The 24,701-nt window shown below is 40.8% G+C and overlaps 1 protein-coding gene across 1 annotated transcript in view; it reads right to left on the bottom strand.

Annotated features, from left to right (window-relative positions):
• cngb1a (cyclic nucleotide gated channel subunit beta 1a) overlaps positions 1-24,492 on the bottom strand; it is a 104,940-nt gene extending 80,448 nt beyond the window's left edge. Inside the window, exon 1 of the mRNA XM_084681975.1 lies at positions 23,998-24,492. The gene's annotated coding sequence lies outside the window, so the exon portion shown is untranslated. The remainder of the gene's footprint in view (positions 1-23,997) is intronic.
• Positions 24,493-24,701: the final 209 nt, after the last annotated feature.

Genomic DNA, 24,701 nt, shown 5'->3' on the forward strand with positions numbered 1-24,701 from the left:
TGAATATCAAATATATAACCTTCCACTAAAGTATCAACAAGGATACCAACAGAGCGTTTATTCTATTTGTGTCAATGCAGCCTTCCCCTCCCACCCGATACTACTGTCGACTATTCCATCGATTGCGGCAAGTGCGCAGCAAAGCACGTCCTATCAGTTGGTTAATGTGAGACAGTAGAAGAGTGAAGTGAAGGCAAAAAACAATTTGCTAAATGTAACGAAACTCACCGAGCGGAGCACAAAAGAGAAAGACAAAAGAGGAGAGTAAACAACTAATTGCCAAACTGAAACTACAGAAGGAAACATAATTTTTCTACACTGGTATCCAATGATGCGGCAGCTAGCACAAGTGAAGCTCAGTGAAGTTTGGCTAGCAACAGCAGCTAGGCTAGCTTGCTCGTAGCACAATTTACCAGGGTCAGCTTCTCCTCGCAGGGCTCTAGACTGAGACCAGATTTGGCATTTGGTTACATGTCAGTTACTTTGGTTACTGACAATGATCATCTCCAGCAAACTTTTTTTATTATTTCCCCCTAAATAATTGTCAAGCTTATTTACGTTTTTGGGGGCATATTTTCAGTTAACAGATGGTACTGTACTGTTTGAATTGCGATTCCATCTGAAATACTGCCGGTGACAATGTTGTTACAATAGCTTGTTTCAAAGGGGCTTCTTAATGAATTAATGCAATTTGAGTAGGCTAAATGCTTGAAAATATCACTAGAAGGGAAAAAGGTGTCAAAGTCATAGAGGTTAGGACCGTTTGCCCAACATCTTCATTTGGTCCAACTTTTTAACTGAGGCTGCTATAGCTTATCAATAATATATATATATATATATATATATATATATATATATATATATTCATAATTATTATATGGATTGAAAAGAGTAAGAATAGGAGTTAAGGGGGCCCCATGCCTGTCTTCGCCTGGGGCCCCCAAATCACTAAATCTGCCACTGCAGACAAATCACACATTGCCAGAGAAGCAGCACCAGGCATTGCTCGAGTTTCTTCCATCAGTCATAAGCCAAATTCGTATTGTAATAATCCGTGCACTTGAGTGTTGTGTGATTTTATTTAAATGAAATGTAACATGATAGGACTAGGTAGGTCTATAAAGTGCCCAGAAAACAAATGTTGATGATTCGTCAACATTATCAACAGTAATAATAATTTGTAAAAATAGAGTCCCAGTTCACAATAGGCCTACATATCACAAATGTTAAAGGGGCAATTGACTGGGTTTTTGGGGTATTTCACACTGTTCCTTAAGGTCTCCAAATAGGGTATGTAATATTGGTTGAGTTGAAAATGGCCTGGGTGCTGTTCTATTCCCCCTGACAGATTCTCTGAAATGTTCCCGGGAAAAAACACTAGCTTTTCTCCTTTTATGGTATGCTCATTAATATTTAGATGAGCTGCGCGCTGATTGGTTGGTTTTCAACGAGTGAAGCTGGGGAGCAAAAACGCAACACGGCCAACAGCAGCACTAGCTGAAACATCAAAGTTGGAGACTTGAAATAAAAACGCGCAAATAGATCTATTGTGTCTACACAACACTGTTTTCAACAGTTTGACTATATATCATTTGAAATGATAACATTACTTGTTTCCACTTCTGTTGATGAAGCAAACTGGATTGACTTAGGTGGGTAGAAAGTTAAGCTACAGCTTAGCAACCAAACCATATCGTGATTCAACTCGGCTTCAGTTAGCTTGCTCTAGATATCTTGCTGAAAAATAACCTGACAAAGATCTGGACAAACATCCATCGTTAATTGTAGATTTACATGACACAGGTTATTTATTTGAATGAAACACAGTCATGAACATGAAACAACGTTAGCCCCATTGCCATTAAACTAGGCTAAATTATCACACATTCTACCTATGCTCTTGCGTTAGCAAGCTAAAGTAGTTTACATGCCTACTACAGTCTAGGTGTTACTAGTAGCAGTTACTAGCAATGCTAACGTATCCTGCATCTAGCACCAGCCTTTCTCCAGTTCTTTCAAATAGATTGTCTAGACAGGCGTTAGCAATAAGCCTGACTGCTGTTCGTTTTCTGGCTATTTTTTCAGAAGCTTCCCTTCTAATGCTGACTACAGCTAGTCTAGCTAGAGTCATTTGATGTGTGTAGCATGCTATATACAGGACACGTTAGCATTGCTAATAACTGTTAGCACAACATCATACTGTCCTTACAGCTTGCAGTTGCAATGAGCATACGGTCGGAACAGCACCTCTTTCCAGGTTCAGCTTCCTAGCAAATCCTGCTTGAAATTGTCCAAGGTTGTCAAAACTGTCTTGGGTGAAATGTTCAGAGCAAATGAATGATTGAGTGTCGAACTTCGCCGGGATCTTCTCATTAACAACATAAACAACACCTAGACTGCTTGTCCAAGCACTTGTCCTCTCCAAGTTGGACTACTGCAACTCGCTGCTCGCCGGTCTCCCAGCATGCGCAACCCGCCCTCTTCAGAGGATTCAGAACGCGGCGGCCCGCCTGGTCTACAATCTACCCAGATGCTCCCACTTTACCCCGCTCCTCATCTCCCTCCACTGGCTACCCATAACGGCCCGCATCAGATTCAAGACCCTGGTACTGACCTTCCGAGCAGTGAACGGGACTGCACCCGACTACATCAAGTCTCTCCTGCAGCCTTACACCCCTACCCGCCACCTACGGTCTTCTTCAGACAACCGCCTGGTGGTCCCACCGCTCAAGACCGCCCGATCCCAACACAAGCTCTTCTCAAGTCCCCACCTCCATCAGAGACACAGACTGTCTCTCCACCTTCAAGAGAAGGCTCAAGACGCACTTGTTCCGGGAGTACAACGGTACTTAGGAATGGTTTGCTGAACACAACGCTGGTTTCCTCAAGGATCACAATGACTCTTGCTTAGACTGTTGCTCTTGTTTGTTAGTGGTAGCTGATTTAAACAGTTTTCTATTTTAGTTAATCCTATTTTTATTGCTTTCCTACAAGTACACTTGCATTTAGAGTTTCATGTTGTTTAACTACATGCTCTTATGGTTTCCTCCCTTTAGCACTTATTTATTGGTTGTTCACAATGTGTACTTCTTGTTTTGGCTACCCGCAATGCTTTGGGGTTATCTTGTTGTTATTATCAGTGACCTATAGGCACTTTGTAAAGCTCTCTCTTGGAAGTCGCTTTAGATAAAAGCGTCTGCTAAATGAATAAATGTAAATGTAAACAACAGCAGCCATGCCTGTCAAATGTTTGGCTCCTTGGGAAGACTGTGAGTGTTAGCCTTCCCTGTACAGCCTGGAACACAGCATTTACGACCATGGTCCATTTTCAATATCCGTGTTATAATTCAAAACGTTCTTCTTTGTAATTCCTTATAAGTAGCCTACACGCTAGATAGACGCTACCTCGGGCTGGTCTGGATGTACATTTTGGGGCGTGACAAAGATACAGACCAGAGCCAAAAATGGCGGTCCCCGGTCCTACGTCACACGGTGGCTTTGTTGAAAAGCTAGCGTTTTACAGCCAAATTTTTTCTTTTTGAGATTTGCATAGGAAGAGGTGTCAATGGACTTTGATATTCACTGTATGTTCATTTTACCCACCGAACTGTCGTTATTCAACTATGACAAGGTAAAATCGGGTTTGCAATCAATTGCCTCTTTAATACAGATTACTAGAATACTTTTTTGGAAAGAACATTTATAAACTTCTGAAATCCTTACCTGATGCTCTGATTGAGTTGAAGAGGACCTTCAAGTGATCCTAGCTGAACCGTTATGTGCAGGTGTATCGCTGACATTGTAGCAGCTCAGGACACATCAACATCAGGGTGTCAATATTTATAACGAACCCCATGACAGACAGGTAACTTCAAAAGAAACAATATGATTGTCAATATGATCCTGGCTAACCAAAATACCTCCAAAGAGCTAATTGAAAGTTGTAAATGGAAGTTTCCATTTTCATTTTCCACTTTTAGTTTGACACATGTATGAACTGAATAACACTGAGCATAAAGGAATTTCAACAGAAACAAAACAGCAGACAGCAAAAAGATCAGGGGGGTATTCCTCGTAGCTCGCTAAGCAGTTTAGCGAGCTAATTTTCAGGCTAAGATAAAACACGCCCGTATTTTTGGTTTGTGGAAGCAAGTTTAGATAAATCACCATAGTAACATATCAATTAGCACTAACCTGCTCGAGAGCAGGTTAACTTAAGTGTAGCTGGATAAGCTTGCCACACCCCCGGAAAATAATTGGCAGCTCCCTTTTTGAGAGACCCAGCTGACCAAGGAGATATAGTTCGATTAACTTTCCATACCAATAGAGTTCTTCACGATCGCCAAGATCCTTTATTTCACACGGATGAGTTCTTGTTTGAGCGATATCGATTCAGCTGACAAGGACTCATTTATTTGCAAGACCTTCTCGGGCCGTACATTGCAAATATCACACGCCGCAGCAAGCTATGCTTTATGAGCTTATGCTGCTGTATGTGAATATGTAACGCTATGTTCTAAGAAATGTCTTATCTGTTGTGCCTGTGCTTTTTATGTTTCACTGTGGTAGAGTGGGGAACGTCATATAGATTCCTTCTTATGTCTTGACGTGAAGAAATGGACAATAAAGCTACTTGAAACATTTACTGTGCTTCAGACTCTCTGCATATCCTTCAGGTTTTTCGCGTCAGGTAGGCTACATTTTCATACAGTATAGGCGATGCAGAAAACATTGGCAAAGCCACAGCATGCGTTGGTGTAAGAAAAGTGTACTTGGCGCTTAACCAGCTGATCAATCAATTGACCATATTCCTGGCCATGCCCCAGTCAATGAAATCAAAGAGGGATTTACACATAGGCCTACATGCATATACACATATATAGGGTGATATCAGGTAAAATGGGCCATTTAAGGTTTGGGGATCCCAGCCCTGACAAGTAACAGGGGATTTGATTGCTTTATGGTTGCTATGGTGGGCGGGCCAATAATTCAAACAATACTGCACCAGAAAGCTGCACGGTAAGTAGCCTGGCATACCAAATCTAATTAAACTATTATAAGGATGATAAAAATAAATTTTTTTTTACATGCACATAAAAAACTGCATATCTGTCTTGATGGCATCAATCACAAATAATGTTGTTAGTTTGGTATATGAACATATTTTTTGTTATGTTATGTTTTTCTTGGTGGTCCAATTTACCTTAACCCACTGAGGTAAAATGGGCAACATGGTTTCAGATAAAATGGGCCATCATCTGTGTCACTCACAAACACACATACACGTGTTGGAGTGTGTGTGAGGGTGTGTGTGTGTGTCACACCATGACCCCCCCAACAGTAATAATGGTAGTAGATATTTTATGTACAGTGAGTATGGCGAAGGAGAAGGAAGCGAGAGGAGAGGAGAAAGGGAGAAGGAAAGAGAGAGAAAAGAGAGTAGGAACAAGGACCAGAGAGGAAAGGATACAATGATAAAACAGGGATGGAAAGGAAGGCCAAACAATTACAATCTGTGGAAAGAGGAGAGGATGAAGGGGGCCTTAGATTAATACATGGAGGGAGAGAAGAAAGGAATTACAGTGAGTGTGCACCTCTTATCAAGAGCATGGGGTGTGCCGCAATCAACACTGCAAAGACGCATCAGTGGAAAGGTGACAGGCACTGAACATGTGTCAGGGCAGAAGCCCTACCTTCCACAGGAGGCAGAAAGGGAGCTTGCTGCCACCCTCAACACATTGGCGCAGAGGGGGTTTCCCTTCACAAAACGTGATGTTCAGCAAGTGGCCTTTGATTTTGCAGCCAAGAACAACATATCTGGTTTCTTCAAGACAGCAGGGAGAGCCGGATATTACTGGTTTAAGAACTTTCTAAAGCACAACCCAGAGCTTGGGATGCGCAAGCCAGAGGTCCTGTCTGCAGCACGGGCTGCTGGACTCAACAAAGAGGTGGTTAGCCAGTGGTTTAACCAGTATGAGAGCCTTTTGGTTGAGCTGGGTATTGAGGGCACACCGTCACATGTATATGGAACTGTGACGAGTCTGGGCTTCAGGATCATTTTTTAAATTATGGCAAATATGAATATGTTTGTTTAATGCAGTTTAAATGTTTTGTGGCTGTATAAGGAACTGTGTTTTAAAAGTAAATTTGATGATAAATTACTATTTCCCTTTGCAGTTTCACTGGCCCATTTTACCTGAACAGCTGGTCCATTTTACCTGAAAATGCTTGTGCCAAAAAAGTTGGCACAGCTGATGTTTCAAGAACTGTAGGGCCTAAATAATTATATTTTATTACATCATGAAAAAAAAGATCCAAAACATTAATTAGTAATCATAAAAATACATACAAAAGGCATATATGGTATTGTATTATTGTCCCAAACGATTTACCAAAAAGTGGCCCATTTTACCTGATATCACCCTAGTACATTCGATTTCAGTAGGCCTACATATATCCTCATAAGTGTCTATGAATTCGTATCAATTATACTCTTTGGCCTTGTTTTTATACTTATTCTGAAAAAGTTGATATCATAATTTTCGCTAGCAAGATCTCATTCGATGATTAATTTCCATTAAGCCTACTGCCAGCAGGCACATTTAAAGAAATGTGATCTGATTGATCGGGGTAATAAGGCACTAAAGATGAGCCATTTTACCAAAATACGCATTTAGTTTATCGGCAATTTTTTTGCCAAGATGCCTGTCTTGCTCTGGCAGCGGTGGCGGTGTTTGACTTAGCCATGATAATATGCTTATGCGTCTTCGTAGAGACTCATTATAATAGTTTGCTCAGATGGCAAGAATATCACCGCTCTCTCTTTCGTCTTTTCTGCCATCATACCGTTAGAAAATCACGGTTTTGGTGATCGACCTTTCCTGCCTTTTGAAGTAGGACGTGCTTGTGCACTTGCCCTGATAAGTTTAGCCTGATTGAAATTAACCACATGATTTGGATGCGGATCAGCCGTCGACGAACCGATTTTTGCGGTTCTCAGTTAGCTCGCTAATGTTAACGGGCTAAAGGGACAATGGATTAGCTTAGCTTCAACTCTTACGACGAACGGGCCCCAGAACAAAAGAACAGAGCATCATATGAACGGAAGTGTCACAATTTAAAAGACCTCTTTGATCGATGAAGAGGTGTTCCATCCATCAGCAACAAACTGAGCAAGTATTCCCTGCCTCTCGACAAGAGTTCTTTACTCTTTGTCCAGTTCAGATAACTCAGGGGAGCTTTGAATCCTTTGGCACAGGGATTGTGGCTATTCATAACATCAAAGAGGCTGTCAATCATCTAAAAGTAAATGTTTTGAAAATAAAAATAATTCATGATTTGCAGCATGGCCAGTACACTTTGATAAGAAACTATGTTTGAATGTAGTCTTACCTCAATGAATTCAGCCGTTGGCTGACAGAGCGTGAAGCGTGGATAGCCAAGGTCCCTCAGTGTTCGCAGAGCTACTGTCACAGAGCGACTCAGCGTCTGTGCAGCCAGGGACACCTTCAGTCAAAATGCACATGCTTGTCGTTTTTGGTTTGCACATCATTCAAATGAATGTAGCTCCAGTTTATGAGGCCAGTGGTGCTTCGTATTGGACTGTACGCCTGTAACATGTTTCGTGCCAGCTTTAACATATGGCAAACGTCCATCATTAAAAACACCCTCTCACCAGTCACTGGATGTGAGAAAAATGTTAAAGTGTAAAGGCTCACAAGGGTTTGCCTTTAGCTGGCACCCAAGCTAATTACACATGCTGATATTCAAGGCATGCCCATCCATTGTCATACACATGACCCTTATTTCATGCTGATGAAGAAAGTGTTTTGTCCGTCTCTTCATAAACGGAGTGACTACGTTCAGTTGAGTTCTGGATTTTAATAAGTATTTATCAATCTGCAGATCTACAATCTACTCTTATTAATAGCAAGCTTACGTGAGAACATACTAACTAGTATCCAATGACTAGTTCTCTTGAGGCCTCTCTTCTCACGCATGAACAGGCAGGACCTTCTGTGTGTCAGGGGACACAGACTTGGTGAGGTAATAGGCAATTGGAGCCTTGTAGGCCAACCACCATCAATATGAGGGCCTCAGTGGCAACATCAGTCTCATTTGTGCCATCCCCCATGTCCACAAATCCAGACATCTTCCGGGTATGCGGATTATAGTGGACATGCTTTTTGATGGCCATGACATCCAACATGAGCGCCACACGTCAACATTTAACTGGATCTGCCTCTTGTTTTTTCATCAACATGTCCAACATCATTGTGTTTAGGCCAGGCTTGGCATCTACAGAACTCATCCACCTTTATCAAATGAAAAAGTAGTTATATAATGTATTTGAACCAGTCATTTTAAAAAGTGCAATTAAATGACATGTAATACCTTTGCAATGTATGTGGATGTGGTAGTTGAATGTGGAGAGACTCTCAGAAAGGCGTAAGCTTTTGGACCATGTAGGTGGAGAGTGAGGGCAAACTCCCTCTGGTCTTTGCTGTACTCATGGCCCTGTTTTGACAGGAGCCCTATCGGAAGATCGGAAATTCAGATAGCACAGACTAATTAGTGAGTGCCTGAAAAAGTAAGCTGTTCTTCGATGAATTCCCTAATGAAATTGCTAATATTGAAAAAAAAATCCAGTGACAAGGTGCGTATTTGAACTCATGATGTTGCAGTTATTTTCTTGTTATGCTTCTGCTTCTGCCTTAGATACTACTGTTGGGTACATCCCTAAGATATACATTAAGTTCAAAGTTGTATTTTAATTTTACCTGAGTAAAAATCAAGCCTTTCTTTCAGCTCTTAATTTATGAGGTTCTTCCCCCTGAGATCCTCCAGAAGACCATACAACTTTTTTTTTGCCCTCCGTACTCGTACCTTTGTGTGTCACTTTTTATTACCAAACATATAACTCAATACCATATCCTAACACAACAGCAGCATCACAATGTAACACCTATTCAGATGTGGTGGTTCTCTGCTGCGTATCTGTCCCTAAACAGCTGGTTGAGGGTGGTTGATCAGGGCTTGGCAGGGACGGACTGGGAGTAAAATGGGCCCTGGACTTTGATCCAGACCGGCCTACCAGAACCGGCCCCCATATATGCCACCACAGCTGCCCTGCCAATGCATCCACATTCTGTGTTTGATGTGATGCTAATTACGGAGTTCCTGACTTAATGCGAGCTGGCCACACGCAAGTGACATTTTTTGACCTTTATTTGAGCGCAAAATAGTTTGAGCTTCATGTAAAATAAACTGCCGTTTTTCCAATTGGTACAACCTTGTATAGTGAAGGTGATGTATTTTTGTCTCAATTTTTCTGCCCCACCCTTACGTTTCTTAGCCTGGTTTTCCTAATTGTTAACATTTGAAACTGAAAGCATGCAGCCAAGGAGCTCTCCACCTTTATTACTAATTTAAAAACTATTTGATAAATCGAATATAAAAGCATCATAGAATAAAGTAAAGTAAAGTAACAGCGAGCTGGCGTCAGTTACTTGTAAAATGCATAGATAATATTTAACATAAAAATCTCAATTTAGCTTGCACCTAACATATTTGAGTGTGCTAACATAAGCAATAACGTCAGCTAGTTCGAGGTGTATGCACAGGCTAACCATTAAATTAGCAGCACATTTCACGTATTTAACAATGATTGAACATGGACTTACCTGAAAATGATGCACAGGCATCATCTCGCAGTTTCTTTTTCTATTTTTTTTCTGCCCCTGACTCCTGTTGTCTTTTTGAGGCCATTTTCAAAAAATTGACCTAGCCTACTGTCAAAGTTTGTCAAGCCACTGAGATAGGTAAGGGCACCCACGGCGAGCTTGAGAAGTTGAGTGTTAAATAATTAATAATACATTACAGTAAAATTCGAGAACTATAATCATTAGCTGTATCACGGGCATTGGCACTATCTATAATTCCAGTTATTAATATTTGGGGCAACTTAATCACCAAATGCATCACGGGCACTGTGCACTAGTGAATATAGCAATGGGAACAATGCTTGTACGACTTTATAAGGAATGTATGTATTAAAGTTATGTATTGTGCTTATAAAATGTATGTCTCATGAACTTAGAAGTGTGCTCAGGTTTAAACATTGTGTCTCACACAGGGTGTGGGAAACAGGCTGTGTTTTGTGTCGTTAACTCTCCCTTTCAGAAGCAACCTCAAAACCGGGCTGAGACAGCACCCGAGCAGGTGGGATGCGTGGGGAAGAACAAACTCCCTGATGCACGAGAGAACAAGCTCAACCCTTTTTTGATATTTCTGTTTCAATTGCACTGTATAATATATGCTGGGGCAGGGACAGATAGCCAGTTGGACTTTGTGAACCAGCACAAACTCTGTGGCGGGTAGGAAAACGTAGACAGCCCCAGAGCTCTGTACTTGTTGATTTCCAACTGCTGCATTAAAGCTGATATTATCGGACGTCTGCAACTCCAGACCACTCTTTCTAGAACACAGATTTGTGTCATCGAATACTATCATTACATATTGAAATAGACACAATTTAAATACTTCAGTGTGTAGGCTATTTATTTTATTTTTTTTATTATTATTTTTTTTGGGGGGGGGGGGCCATCGTAACTTTTTTTGAGCAATTAAATATATCTCTTGTTTTGCCTGTTTTGTGATATACATGCCTGAAAGGTGCCTAATATTTCTACACTGAAATATTATCGGCATTATAATTATTATAATGTAGCGGGGTCTCGTCGTGTTAAAATAGAAATACTTAATTTATCATAAAGTTCGGGGCACCAGCCAAATATTGGTTTAGGACATTAGGGAATCCTATATTTAACATGTAATAATCAGTTTCATCTTTAGGAATGAATTCGTTCTAAGTGTAGAGCCAATCGTAACATCAGTGAACACGCACGTCAAAATATCTTTACAATGAATTTATTCAAGTAAGGTAAACGGATCTTATGAACAAGTTAGATTATGGATTTGATATGAGTTATTGGTTTCAATGAACAGAATGAAATGGACTAACTTAAAGAAATACAGAAATGGTAAGTTAATGATTACATCCTTACAAATCATAAACAGAGCTCACGCCAATGCCATGTCTGGGAGGAAAGAGCGTTAGCCATAGTTACGTTTGATCAGGGGTTGATCAATGAGGTTGAGGGCGGTTTGCGCCAAAGGTCCATTTGAAGAATCGGAGGTGAAAGCGCGGCTGCGCTGCCGGGTCATGTGGCTGAGCCGGGGGATCTCAGTCAAGTCGCAATGATAATTGCGTTTTTGGTTCTTCTGTTGAAACGTCCAGATAGTGTCGCGATCACTATAAAGTTGAATCTCAGGAGAAGCTTGGAGACGTCCTTTGGAACGCCAATCCCAATGGCGTTCATGCCATGGTTGGTTTCGCTGGAGTCCGAGATTGATGGTCATCTTAGATATTTATACAGTTCAGAGTTCGAGGGAGGACCTGTCTGGGGTCAGACGTTGATTGGGGGAAGCTGGGTTGTCAACTCCCCCCTCCTTCCTTCACACCTACCAAAGGTGTGATCTGGTCTCTGGCTGGTTCAAAAGATCATTCAAATATTGTTCTGGACATCTTGGTACAGTTACAAAATATAGTTGAATGATTGTTTTATTAAGAGAGCTTTGTGTAGATACCAAGAATGACATGGTTATCTTTCAGGAAGAAGGAGTAGTTACTAGAATCAAGATTTCAGTGAACACAACATTAAAACAAAGTAACAAACATGACACAAATATCCCTCTCATAATTCTCCACCTTGTACTCTCGTAGTAAAGGTGAAGTCTGAAGAACTTTCCTCAAAAGTTCTGATTAAGGTATGTTCTTTGTTCAAATGCCGCCAAAACGGATGCAAATGGTTGCTGGAGACGTGTTGTCTCGAGCACGCCCTTTGAAGCTTGCAAGCTAGCAGGAGGGCTGAGATTGGGGAGGTCCTCCCCCCCAATTCTATGGTTCCTTTGCATCAGCGTTTGGTGGGTAATCAGCATACTGAGGGTGTCACAAGGGCTGATTAGGTTTGTCTGATGTGATTGAATCACTCTTCAGGTGTGGCAAGTTGTTGGCTCCGTGTGGTCTTGCTGACCTCACTACATCAACTATGATCATTTTTCAGTTGGCAATGTTTTAGTGCCCCCTCAAGACTTGGTGCCCTACGCACAGCGCGTAGTGCGCGTCATGGGAGCACTGTATATAATTAACGACATCCAAGTAACAGTAGATTGTGTGTGTGTGTGTGTGTGTGTATATATGTGTGTGTATATATTAGGGCTGTGAAATAATTAAAAAAATTAATCAAATTAATCACAGGTTTCTGTGGATTAATCATGATTAATCACATATTACCGGTTTTCCGAATTTTTGTCAGTGTGCGTCTTTGATTTTGCGGTACCTTGATGTTCGAGTCACCCGTTGCCACTCGCAAAACTTTGGTGAACCCCTCGTCCTCAACAATATCAATCGGTCTACAGCTTTTTGCAATACATTTGGCAACTGTGCTAGTCACCTTGTCACAGACAGACTTAGTGAGGGCCCTGACTGGGTTTTTGGGGTATTTCACACTGTTCCTTAAGGTCTCCAAATAGGGTATGTAACATTGGTTGGGTTGAAAATGGCCCGGGTGCTGTTCTATGCCCACTGACAGATCCTTTGAAATGTTCCCGGGAAAAAACACTAGCTTTTCTCCTTTTATGGTATGCTCATTAATATTTAGATGAGCTGCGCGCTGATTGGTTGGTTTTCAACGAGTTAAGCTGGGGAGCAAAAACGCAACACGGCCAACAGCAGCACTCGCTGGAACACCGAAGTTGGAGACTTGAAATAAAAACGCGCAAATAAATCTATTGTGTCTACACAACACTGTTTTCAACAGATTGACTATATATCATTTGAAATGATAACATTACTTGTTTCCACTGTTGTTGAAGCAAACTGGATTGACTTAGGTGGGTAGAACGCTAGGCTACAGCTTAGCAACCAAACCATGTCGTGATTCTACTCGGCTTCAGTTAGCTAGCTAGCTCTAGATATCTTGCTGAAAAATAACATGACAAAAATCTGGACAAACATGCATTGTGAATTGTAGATTTACATGACACAGGTTATTTATTTGAATGAAACACAGTCAGGAACATTAATCAACGTTAGCCCCATTGCCAATAAACTAGGCTAAAAGATCACACATTCAACCTATGCTCTTGCATTAGCAAGCTAAATTTGTTTACATGCCTACAGTCTAGGTGTTACTAGTAACAGTTACTAGCAATGCTAACGTATCCTGTATCTAGCACCTACCTTTCTCCAGTTCTTTCAAATAGATGAACTATACAGGCGTTAGCAATAAGCCAGACTGCTGTTCGTTTTCTGGCTATTTTTCGGAAGCTTCCCTTCTAATGCCGACTACAGCTAGTCTAGCTAGAGTCATTTGATGTGTGTAGAAAAACGTATTTAGCATTCTACCTGGTATGCTATATACAGGAAACGTTAGCATTGCTAATAACTGTTAGCAGAACATCATACTGTCCTTATAGCTTGCGGTTGCAATGGGCATACGGTCGGAACAGCACCTCTTTCCAGGTTCAGCTTCCTAGCAAATCCTGCTTGAAATTGTCCAAGGTTGTCAAAACTGTCTTGGGTGAAATGTTCAGAGCAAATGAATGATTGAGTGTCGAACTTCGCCGGGATCTTCTCATAAGACAACAGCAGCCATGCCTGTTGAATGTTTGGCTCCTTGGGAAGACTGTGAGTGTTAGCCTTCCCTGTACAGCCTGGAACACAGCATTTACGACCGTGGTCCATTTTCAATATCCTTGTTATAATTCAAAACGTTCTTCTTTGTAATTCCTTATAAGTAGCCTACACAGAGCAGCGCGCAGCTAAACTAGTATCGGAGATAGATGCTACCTCGGGCTGGTCTGGATGTAAATTCTGGGGCGTGACAAAGATACAGACCAGAGCCAATAAGAGGGCGATCACCGGTCCTACGTAGGACCGGTAGCTTTGTTGAAAACCTAGCGTTTTACAGCCAAATTTTTTCTTTTTGAGATTTGAATAGGAAAGAGGTGTCAATGGACTTTGATATTCACGGTATGTTCATTTTACCCACCGAACTGTTGTTATTCAACTATGAAGAGGTAAAATCGGTTTTGCAGTCAATTGCCCCTTTAAGCAAAAAAACAGACAGTTTTTTTGACTGTTACAAATATCCACGAGGACTGCTCTTGGTAGCCTAAAGCGTTCAGGTAGCAGGTAGCCTACTTGTCGCTCTCTGCAAATAAATCGGTATGGTCAAGGAAGATGTGATCCCTCCTCAGGGAACAATCTGCAACATTTTGCAGCAGCAATAAATATGCCATTGTGTGGTGTAGTCCTAGTGTGCGGAATAAGCCTACTTTGGGTCTATAAATACAGTGATAAGTCACTTATTATTTGATGGCAAAGTTCCCTGTTAACATAATTGATTTGAATTGAAGGCAAAGCAAGGCTAGTTTACAGTTTTTTGAATGACCCATCTCAGAATAGCTTTATAGAATGTACGGTTACTGTTTGAAAAAGAAGAACACATAACATTATTGCTGCAGTAAAGGCTTCATTTGCAACAGGACAAGAAATATGCAATATAACTTCCATTTACAGTATTACCCTAGCTTTGACCCTTCTCTGAGCGCCACCACACATTCTAACTCCTCTCCCTTTTCCCACTCCTCTCCCTTGGCCTGGTACTTGTCTTCCTCTCCCTTGCCCTTGTCCCACTCCTCTCCCTTGTCATGGTATTTGTCTCCCTCCTCTCCCTTGTCCTGGTACTTGTCTTCCTCTCCCTTGTGCAGGCATTACTGTATTCTTACTTTCTTGTGTTGCTCTATATTGTTATTTTTCCACACCAGATCAGCCCAAAGAGGTTCTCTTTACTGTTGGTATGTAATGTGTGGTACTGTATGGTCATACAATTGAAAGAACCTCAACACCTGAGTGTTTCCTAGTTGGGAATCAGCTGTGATGTACAGTATTTGCATAACTTAAGCTGTTTCTCAGTAGCAATGGAATAAAATACAGGGTATATATTTCTGTTTCAATTCACAATATAAACAGCTGATCACTGACTTTAGCCTATAATTTAGGTTTTGAACATGATGTTATCCGTTAGATGTTTTGGTCTTGGTTGAGCTTGTGTGTAAAAGAAGTCCAAGCATTTAAAATTTGTATTTACTCTATGCATTTTGTATCAAAGCAACAAGAAATGTGTTAATTGTACAGCCTACACAGACGGATGTTGTGCTCACTGTGTTAAGAGTTTAGGAAACTTGTTAAAGGTATTGAAAAAACTTTCCAAGCGATTGTAAAATACTGTATTTATATAGGCCTAGCACAATTCATACACAATGGAAATTCCAAGTGTTTTACAAATGAGCAGAAGTGTAAGTGTATTGTGTATTTAATAAAAAATAAAACAAAAAAAATTGTAAGATTATGAAAATTATTGGTTGGAAAATTATAAAGGAGATAAATATTCCATTTTAAATTAGAACGGACGAAAAAGGTATAACTATTTATTTTGCGCAAACATGTCAGCGCTCAATTGTGCGTAAGAGTGCTCTTGGGTGTGCGTAAGTTCTGTTCTTACCTAAGAACAAATCCCAAATAAGAAAACATTGGTGAATGCCAGAATCTTCGTGAAAACTGTGTAAGTGGGATTTGAGAACAAATTTGTTCATAAGAACATTTGGTGAATGAGGCCGAATAACTTTATGTGAGCGTTTTGCAATGTATCCACAGCATTCTCCCTCTCACTTTTGTCTGGATGATATACATCAACTTCCTTTATTTAATCAACTTCCTTTTCCCAGCTAAGCGACAAGGCCAAGCGTGTTAAATGGCCTGGGGACCTAGAGCTGATATCTCTCTCAAAAATATTTTGCGCTGACCTACATTGCTGTTTCTAGCCAATCATATCTCTTTGCAACTTGTATTGAAAAAAGTTACAATTGGGACATAAGTTCTGCCAGCCTCCATCTTGTAGATGCAGCCTCCAGCCGCTAACCTTCAGCTTCTACAGCTAGCCTCCAGCATCCTATTCTCCAGTCTTGTGCCCTGGCCTCCTACCAAGCCAAGCACTGTGATGCTAAAGCAGTTCTTGTTTCTAACATGAAAGTGAGGATGCTTTGGTAAAGCATCCCAGTAGCTTTGACTGGAGAGTGGGCATGGGCTGGGGTAGTGGTGGGGCCAAATCAGGGGCTCAAAGTTTGTGTCACAATGAAGCATCACCACTCTTCTGGAGCCATGAAGCTGCTATGCTTTTCAAAGATCATTATAAAGAGACATATTCAGATAGCAGGTTCATCAAACAAAAAAAGTTACTTTAGCTGACTTGAATACAAAAATATATATATATAACTGACATTTAAAATAAGTGATTTTACGTAATAGTTTGCTAATTAAATTCAAATTTAATTTCATCCTTATTCGTATAAATATAACCTCTTTTAGAGTTGTTTCCCCCGGAACAGATTTCATGTTCCAACCGAGGGGGGCTGTCGCTGTCTTTGCGTGTGGGGCTGCATCAAATACCCTCTTAGCTTTGTTAAATTGCTGCACTAGTCCACACTTGACCGGTGGGGATCTCATTCTATTACGACTGTAACTGTTAGCTGCTCATTATATATTTAAATTAGGGCTGTGAAATGATTAAAACATTTTATCAAATTAATCACAGGTTTCTGTGGATTAATCATGATTAATCACATATTACCGGTTTTCCAAATTTTTGTCTTTAATGTGCGTCTTTGATTTTGCGGTACCTTGATGTTCGAGTAACCCGTTGCCACTCGCAAAACTTTGGTGAACCCCTCGTCCTCAACAATATCAATCGGTCTACAGCTTTTTGCAATACATTTGGCAACTGTGCTAGTCACTTTGTCACAGACAGACTTAGTGAGGGCCCTACGCTGTTCGGTGGTTTGGCGCGTTCTACTTGAACTCCCCTCGCCGACCAACGCATGCTTCGCGTTGAGGTGGTATAGGTTACTTTGGGCTGGTATTGCTTCGGTGAAACGATAACATTCAGTCATTTAGCATTCAGTCATTGAGCAGACGCTGTTATCCAGAGCAAAAATGTCTTCCCTCAGAGCATGGCTCCAGACTGACTTTTTTTTACTAGGAGCACAGTAGCCCCTGACTGAAAATTTTAGGAGCGCAAGCAGAAAATTAAGGGGCACACACGTTATATTGACCTGCAATGCATTTATTAATGTAACTGGAGAGGGTACAATTCAGTGGCAATTGTAGATCCTTTATAGGAGTGCTTAAGCACTCCTAATATTTTTTTTATATTTTCTTAAATATATTGTTTATTATCATTTGATGCTGGTAGTTCATGAAGAAAAGGACATCCTTAGTTTTTTCATTCAATAATTTGCATAATAATACATAAATGTATTAATTGTTATCCAGTGAAATTAGGGATTTATATTAGCAAGGGGGTTTACGTTTAGCACTTTTGCAAGGCACTGTATTCATGTCACATTCTCATTGGGGGCTGAGCACCCCTATAGTTCTGATCCTAGAATCGCCCCTGCAACGCACCATATAACCTAAGCTCGAGTTTAAATACATTATTTAATGTGACATTACGTACTGTACATACAAGTCTTAGCTAAATGACTTAAATGTATGATGCACTTTTCGATCAGTCCTCCGACACCACAACACGAAACTTGCCGAGTATAACAGCGCAACAGCTCAAACACAGGCAGGGATACAGTAGCAACGCTAGTGCTAAGTATTTAGCTAGCTGCTACGCTCCATGACGCCGGGTAAGAAGGGCTTGTGAAACTGCTCACCAAAAGAACGAAGGGGCACCCACTTGTCTGGCAGATTAAGACATGTTCGTTGGAACCTAGCAAAAAATATCCTAAACTTACCAAGACTTTAGCTAGGTTTATAGGTACCCAGCGAAAAATAGCCTCAACTTTCCTTGACTTTAAGCTACGTTACTAATGCAGAAGGAAAGCTGATATCGCTGCTTAGAACGACGTATCTGCGTTGTTGCTTACGTGTGCTGACATTGTGCACACCCAATTAATTCAACATTTGTAGGTCGCACATGCGCGTGTGCTTGTAAAAAATGCTCGCACTGACTCAAAAACTGGTTGCAAAATACAACCATTTGGTCGCATTCTGGAGCCCTGCCGCAGAGTGTGCATCACTTTGGTTTTATTGGATGTTCCATCTTAGTTTTTTTGGAACACGAACTTTAGTTCAGATTGTTGTGAAGTTACAGATTGGGTGGAATTGTGGTTATATTACGTTAAATGCGTTGAACAAAAATAACGAATTAATCCTGTAATTTAATCATAACGCGTTAACGCGTTATTTTTCACAGCCCTAGTTATAATGGCAAAATACAACCAGAAACAATTGTTCAGATTTACTTGTGAAAGGTTATTCCACAAATTCTTGTCGTTATTGTTCTGCTGTTTGTACAGCCCCAAGGTGCACAACACTGAGGCCTCTTGACTTCATGAGTTTACGAATGTAGCAAAAAATGTAACTACAGAGTAACGGTTTTGTGAGTGAGTTGAGTTTGTTTGTCTTTATTTCTTTTTAATTACCGGTCACGCGAAATGACAATTAGAGTTCATATTTATAAAATGAAATGAGAACACATCAAGAATTGCAAGAACCATACAAGACCTACAACCAATTAGAGCAACGTAATATGTTGTTTGTTGAAAACGAATTTAACCCAAGGGCTCTTTCGTGACGTTGTTGATTACGTTACTGTTGATCATCTGTCCATCATCATATAAAGCCCGCCCTGGCAAATTTCATTGGTACGCCCAGATCCTGGTTTTATGTAGTTGTTCCCAATACGAGACCTTCCAGACCCAACTTCCCGACCAAATTTTTTTGTGGGCGGGGAGAAGTTGGGCTGGCAGCCAGGCTAGGTGTCATGCATAACTCAGAAATTAACACATAACTCTGTAGTACCATTTGAATAATACATTATACAGGGAACTAGCCCTCGTGAGGCCAACAGTGACGGTGTTTCACTGGGCATACAACGTGACTTCCATGTATGACTGATGTGACCTATATACAAGGGTACCACACTATAAAAACATTTAAAGACAGCCAAGTACAAGAAAGTGCAAAAGTGCCCGGACCAAGCTGCCACTCCCTCCGAATGTGCCGTAAAGCAAACCAAAAACATTTGTAACGTGCGGAGTAGAGTCACGTGACCAACATGATTTCCATATATGGTCATTTAAATAGACACACATTAACAGGGCAACTTAACAACTTATTATGGCCTTTTTTAACAACTAATGCCAAATACAATTTGTCAAAAAACTATATTACTACTTATTAAATATTTACTGACAAAATAATTCAATAATTAATTTGAAAGTTTGTAAACTTACAACTAATGTATATTTGAATCAGCATTTAAACATTTTATATTGTACATTTGCTATTTAAAATTTGCTATTTTGCCTGCTTACAAGATAGTGAGAAACATGTGCCTGTCGTTGCTCGCAGATTTTTTTAATTCTTCTTAAGTAAGACTTTATTTATATAGCACATTTCATACAAGAATTGTAGCTCAAAGTGCTTTACATAAAATCAATAAAAACAATAATACAAGTGATATAAGTCATAATTAAAATAGCAACAATAATATAACTAATAAGAGTATAGTAAAACCCTTCTGAGATCAAATTACTTAAATGCTTCGGTAAAAAGGTAGGTTTTAAGCTGTCTTTTAAAAATGTCTAGCGTGTTTGCTTCCCTAATATTAATGGGTAATTTGTTCCATAGTTTTGGGGCGTAATTAGCAAAGGGCGAATGATCAATCTTCTTGGTGGTACTGAAGAGAGGGCCACTCGCAAGTCCTGTTCAACGGAGAGGCGTGACCTCCTGTTGCTCTTAGCATAAACTAGAGTACAGAATGCCAACTCACACAGGTAGAAAAAGAATAAGTAGTTCAATCGCATGGCGGGAGATGGTTGGGTACTCTGATGCAGAAGCCAACCAAAACTGATCCTGTGGGAGCCCACTAAATTTGAGTTTCATTGTGCGGTCCATCCGGAGCTCTACACATTCCTCTCTTTCCTTCAAAATGAGCTTTTCTGTTAAGGATTCCTGATTGAATGGGGCTCGAATCCAGTCAAAGTCAAATTTCTGAAGGTGTTCACCAAATAAAGCGTGCTCCCTAGCTGCCTGTGGCGTGGCTGATGCCAGTGGGAACATCTCCATGGAACCCTGTTCCAAAGCCTCCTGCCATAGGATAAGCTTGCCCATAAACCCCCGAATCTTGTCTGTGGACGATTGAATGTTCTCATTCCTGCCCTGAAGCTTGGTGTTTACCTCGTTGAGATGCCCAAATATATCTGCAAGGTAAGCCAGCTTGGCGCCCCACCTCTGATCCGCGAGCTTGTCCTTATGAGGGACAGGGTGTTCATTAGAAAACTCCAAAACCTCTTCTCGCAGCACATAAAGACGGGACAGGACCTTTCCCCGTGACAGCCAACGTACCTCTGTGTGGAGGAGTAGGCTTTGGTGGTCAGCTCCCATCTCTCAGCGCACAGTTGGGAGAATAGCCCAGACTTTAATGGCCTTGATTTTATGTAATTCACCACCTGCACAGACTGATCCAGCACATCAGCCAATTCCGGGGGCATGGTTTTGGCAACTAATTCCTCTCGATGTAAAATACAGTGGTTTGTCACAATATTTGGGTTTTGTTCTTTCACCTTGGCAATAAAACCTCTCACTCTCCCCGTCATGCATGCCGCACCATCTGTACAAAGACTGACGCACATTTCCCAGGTCAGACTTTTCTCTTTTAAATAGTCATTAGTTACCCTGAATACCTCTTCCCCTGTTGTGTGGCTTTCCATTTATTTACAGAATAAAAGTCTCTTTGATTGAATCACCATCAACTTGTCTGACGTTTGCCAGAAGTTGGGCAGCCAACTGTTTTCAGTGCTTCAAAACTATAGACCAATTATTTGTTTGTAAACATTCGGGATGCACGAGCAATGTGGCTGCAGAAAACCGGGAAAGGATAGCATTTTAAATGGCAAAAGGACAACACAGATAATACAAATAGTTAGATTTAAAAAGACCAAAAAGGTCGAGGAGGACAGCCTTTAAGAGAAAAAGCGATTACCCATTGATTTGTCGCATCAGAATTTTAATTTGGGTCAAGAAAGTCTTGAAATTTGAGTGAGAATGTCGCCCGGTACAGACCGCATAGTCGAGCGGCAAATATGTCTTCACATCATGTCACAAAGTTAATAATTTTACAGTTTTACAGTCAATTTTACATCTAAAAATTCGAGCAGGGCAGCTTTCAAAAGATATGGGAATTCTGCTTTAAGCCAGCATACTACACCAGAAACGTCAGGGAGGACTGCCTAATGTAGATACAAGCCTGATGAAGATAGCCAGCATCTCGGATTCCTTTAACCAAGCCTGTTTCATTCGTCATTTGCCTGAAAAAGCGACCTCCGTCAGCCAGGCTAGTTTTGCCCGATCACTTGGTCAGGCTATTTAGGGTATCGGGGTCAAGTGACTTTTGTGCATAGACAAGTAAAACGTAAATGTATTTGTCCAAAGGCCAAGCCTCAAAAAGTGCATATCAAGCCCTGCAATCCAGTGGCCAGAGATATATGATGACCTGATGACCATGACTCCAAGTGTAAGAGACCGGGGAGAAGTTCGTCTTTTGCAACTGACATGCGCAGTTGAGCCTGCTTGACAGTTGTGTGACGTAATTGGTCTATACGGTCATTGGATAAATGCTGCAATTATGTCCCGCCCTGGATGCTCAGCGTCTCTGGGGGTGAAAGGAGGAGTGGGCTGGCCTGGACGCTGGGCTTCCGCGTGATGATTGGAGAATCTGTCGAAAACTGCATCTCCTTTTCATTGACAGCGATTTTGTACTATAAAAAGGCAAGCTCAGTCCCTTCGCGGATTTTGCAAGTGTAGTTGAAAGACAAACTGCTGCAACCCATTTCTTGGTATTTGCTTGGCAAAATTGCTAGCCAGTAGGGATGGGCGAACAATGCCTTGTGAAGCTTTGGCGGTTTCTTCCGGATTGTGCCGAACCAAATAGCCGAACTATTGGCGCATTGAAATCATAGAGTTAATATAACTAGAGTAAGCTACTTTTGTCTTCCAAGATGGTGTCCCCATTCATTTCTATGAAAAGTGCTCAGTGGCGCAGTGAGGCAAGCGAGAGCGCAAGACTGGACGCGGCCATCTTTCCACTTCCGTGTTTTCCGGTCTAGCTTTAAACAGTGGCTCTTTTTTTCTCGAGCTCCGAGACCTCGTGCACGCTTGCAACTAGCTGTACACGTCAGACTGGTTGTCGCGAGCATAGATTTATATGGTTACGAACGTGTGAACTAAGGCATTGCAGTGGCAGAATCTATGGGCAGAAAGTCCGATAAGAATCAGAGACATGATGCAAACTTAACGGAAATGTATTCTGTCACTGTATAGTATTCCTTCCACTTGTTTTTTTAGAAATAGGCTATAGGGCTAAATATAGGGCTATTCTAGATGGAACTCATGACAGATGTTGCCTTTTTTCTTCGTGATATGAGTATGATTTCCAACGCATTGTATCGGATTAATTAACTGTTAACATGAACAGCTCCGTCGTTGTTCTCGCCGGGCAAAGAAAGCTTAGTTATTTTGGTAACCGAAATCTTCCATAATGCAGACTTGCCATAGCTTACTGTCAACTTTATATTCAAACGAAATGTCACGAAATTCACACTGCCTTCAATTTATCATCAGTGTAGAAATTTGGCTAGTGTTTCATATGTTCATCCTACAAAACCAAACGCCTATTAATGGATATAACGTGATCTAACAAGACTTGGTAATAATGTAATAAATAAAAGCTTGAGAACTGTGTCTAAAATATACTTTATTGAACATTTGCCTTTGAAAGGGGATTATTCACAGAACCATATAGGCTACAAGAAGTTTCCATCAGATGTAAGTGGGTAACCCTTCTTTTTACAGTCCCTTAAGTACTAGGTATTTACATAGAAAGTAAAGGGTATGTTTTGTGTTTCATTGATTGGTACCAAGGTGGTAAATACTTAGATAATTCAAAGTATTTACCCATTAACTAAATACTAACGTGCTGGTCATTACTGGGTATTTTTTCTGTATTATTGGGTATTACCTATTGGTACCAAGGTGGTAAATACAGAGATTATTTGAAGTATTTACCCATTAACTATTTACTAACATGCTGGTTATTACTAGGTAATTTTCACTGGTCCTAATTAGGTAAAGACAGAAGACAAAACTTGGTATTTACCTGGAAACTTAGAAATATTACTATTTAAATACTGCTGGTAGTAAGTTGGTATCTACAGGAGATATATATGGTAAATTATAATGTGTTATTAGGTAAATACCACTGCTACTAAGTAGGTAAAGACGGCCAAGCTCCAGCGTAATTACGAAAAAAAATACTCTACTATTACCCTGCAGTTACCTAAGGTTAATGTCGGTAACAGTCCACATCTAATGAGAATATAAGATAGTACTTTCCAATAAAATACCTTTTCAGATACATTTATCGATGATGGCCTCATTTACTTGGCTGGTATACCTACCGCGGGAAGAGTTTGCCTCTACTATCATGGTAAATCTTCTTGAGATACTGGGAATGTTCCTGCGCATGTTTGGACTATTTACTCAGTAAGTAATCTGAAACTGGACTGTAAAAGGAAGCCGTGTTTGTTTCCATGGTGTTACCAGGTTCTTACCATATTCTTGGTGAGCGAATACCACTTTGTCAATGTTACCCTTAGTATGAACTTGTACTACACGTTCCAAGGCGATACCAAGTTTTACACACGCTGACCCGCTGGCTGTCTTCGCAATCGCCATATCTTTAAAACACTGCTGTCCATTTAGATGTAGAATTGACCCTGGTACGAAATAAAGAAAATACTCACCAGACGCAGATCGACAGTTGACTGAGTTGAACACTGTTGTTGCTCACACAATCGTCAATGGAGGCTGACAGGCTCTCACATAGCAAACAAATCAACGTTTTTACAGCAATCTATATTAAAATCTCACCACCTGGCTGTTTTCACAATAGTCATATCGTCATAACATTTCCCTCTTTCAGTTTTTTTGTGTAAAATTGAACTATAAAATTAGCTAAAAAAAATACTACTATGACGCTTTCTAGCATGGCTGCCACCTAAAAGACGAGGCATTCTCACGGGCAACCTGCACTCGCTCAAATTTCAAAGACTGTCACGACCTAAATCAAAAATGCGAGATTGCAGTTCAACTCGAAATCGCTTTCTCAACAAAGCCAAATGGTTGGGATTTTTTGGGGGTGGTATTTTTCACTCGTAATCCAAGCTCCAATTTGCGAGCTAGAAAGTCTCCATCACGTTGTATCCATGCGTCGTTGCTAACGTGTGTTGACGTGGTCACCAATGATTGTGGACTATAGGAGGTGGCAGGAGGAGGAGCATGCACCCCTACTCATCAATGGATCTGAAGTGGAGAAGGTCAGCTGCTTCAAGTTCCTCGGGGTGAACATCAGCAACGACCTCACCTGGTCTGTTCACACGGACAAGGTGGTCAAATCGGCCCGTAAGCACCTCTTCTTCCTGAGGAGACTGAAGAAGTTTGGTATGAA

The sequence above is a fragment of the Hypomesus nipponensis genome, chromosome 19 (genome assembly GCF_054491055.1).
Source record: "Hypomesus nipponensis isolate SF chromosome 19, ASM5449105v1, whole genome shotgun sequence".
Classification (NCBI taxonomy): domain Eukaryota; kingdom Metazoa; phylum Chordata; class Actinopteri; order Osmeriformes; family Osmeridae; genus Hypomesus; species Hypomesus nipponensis.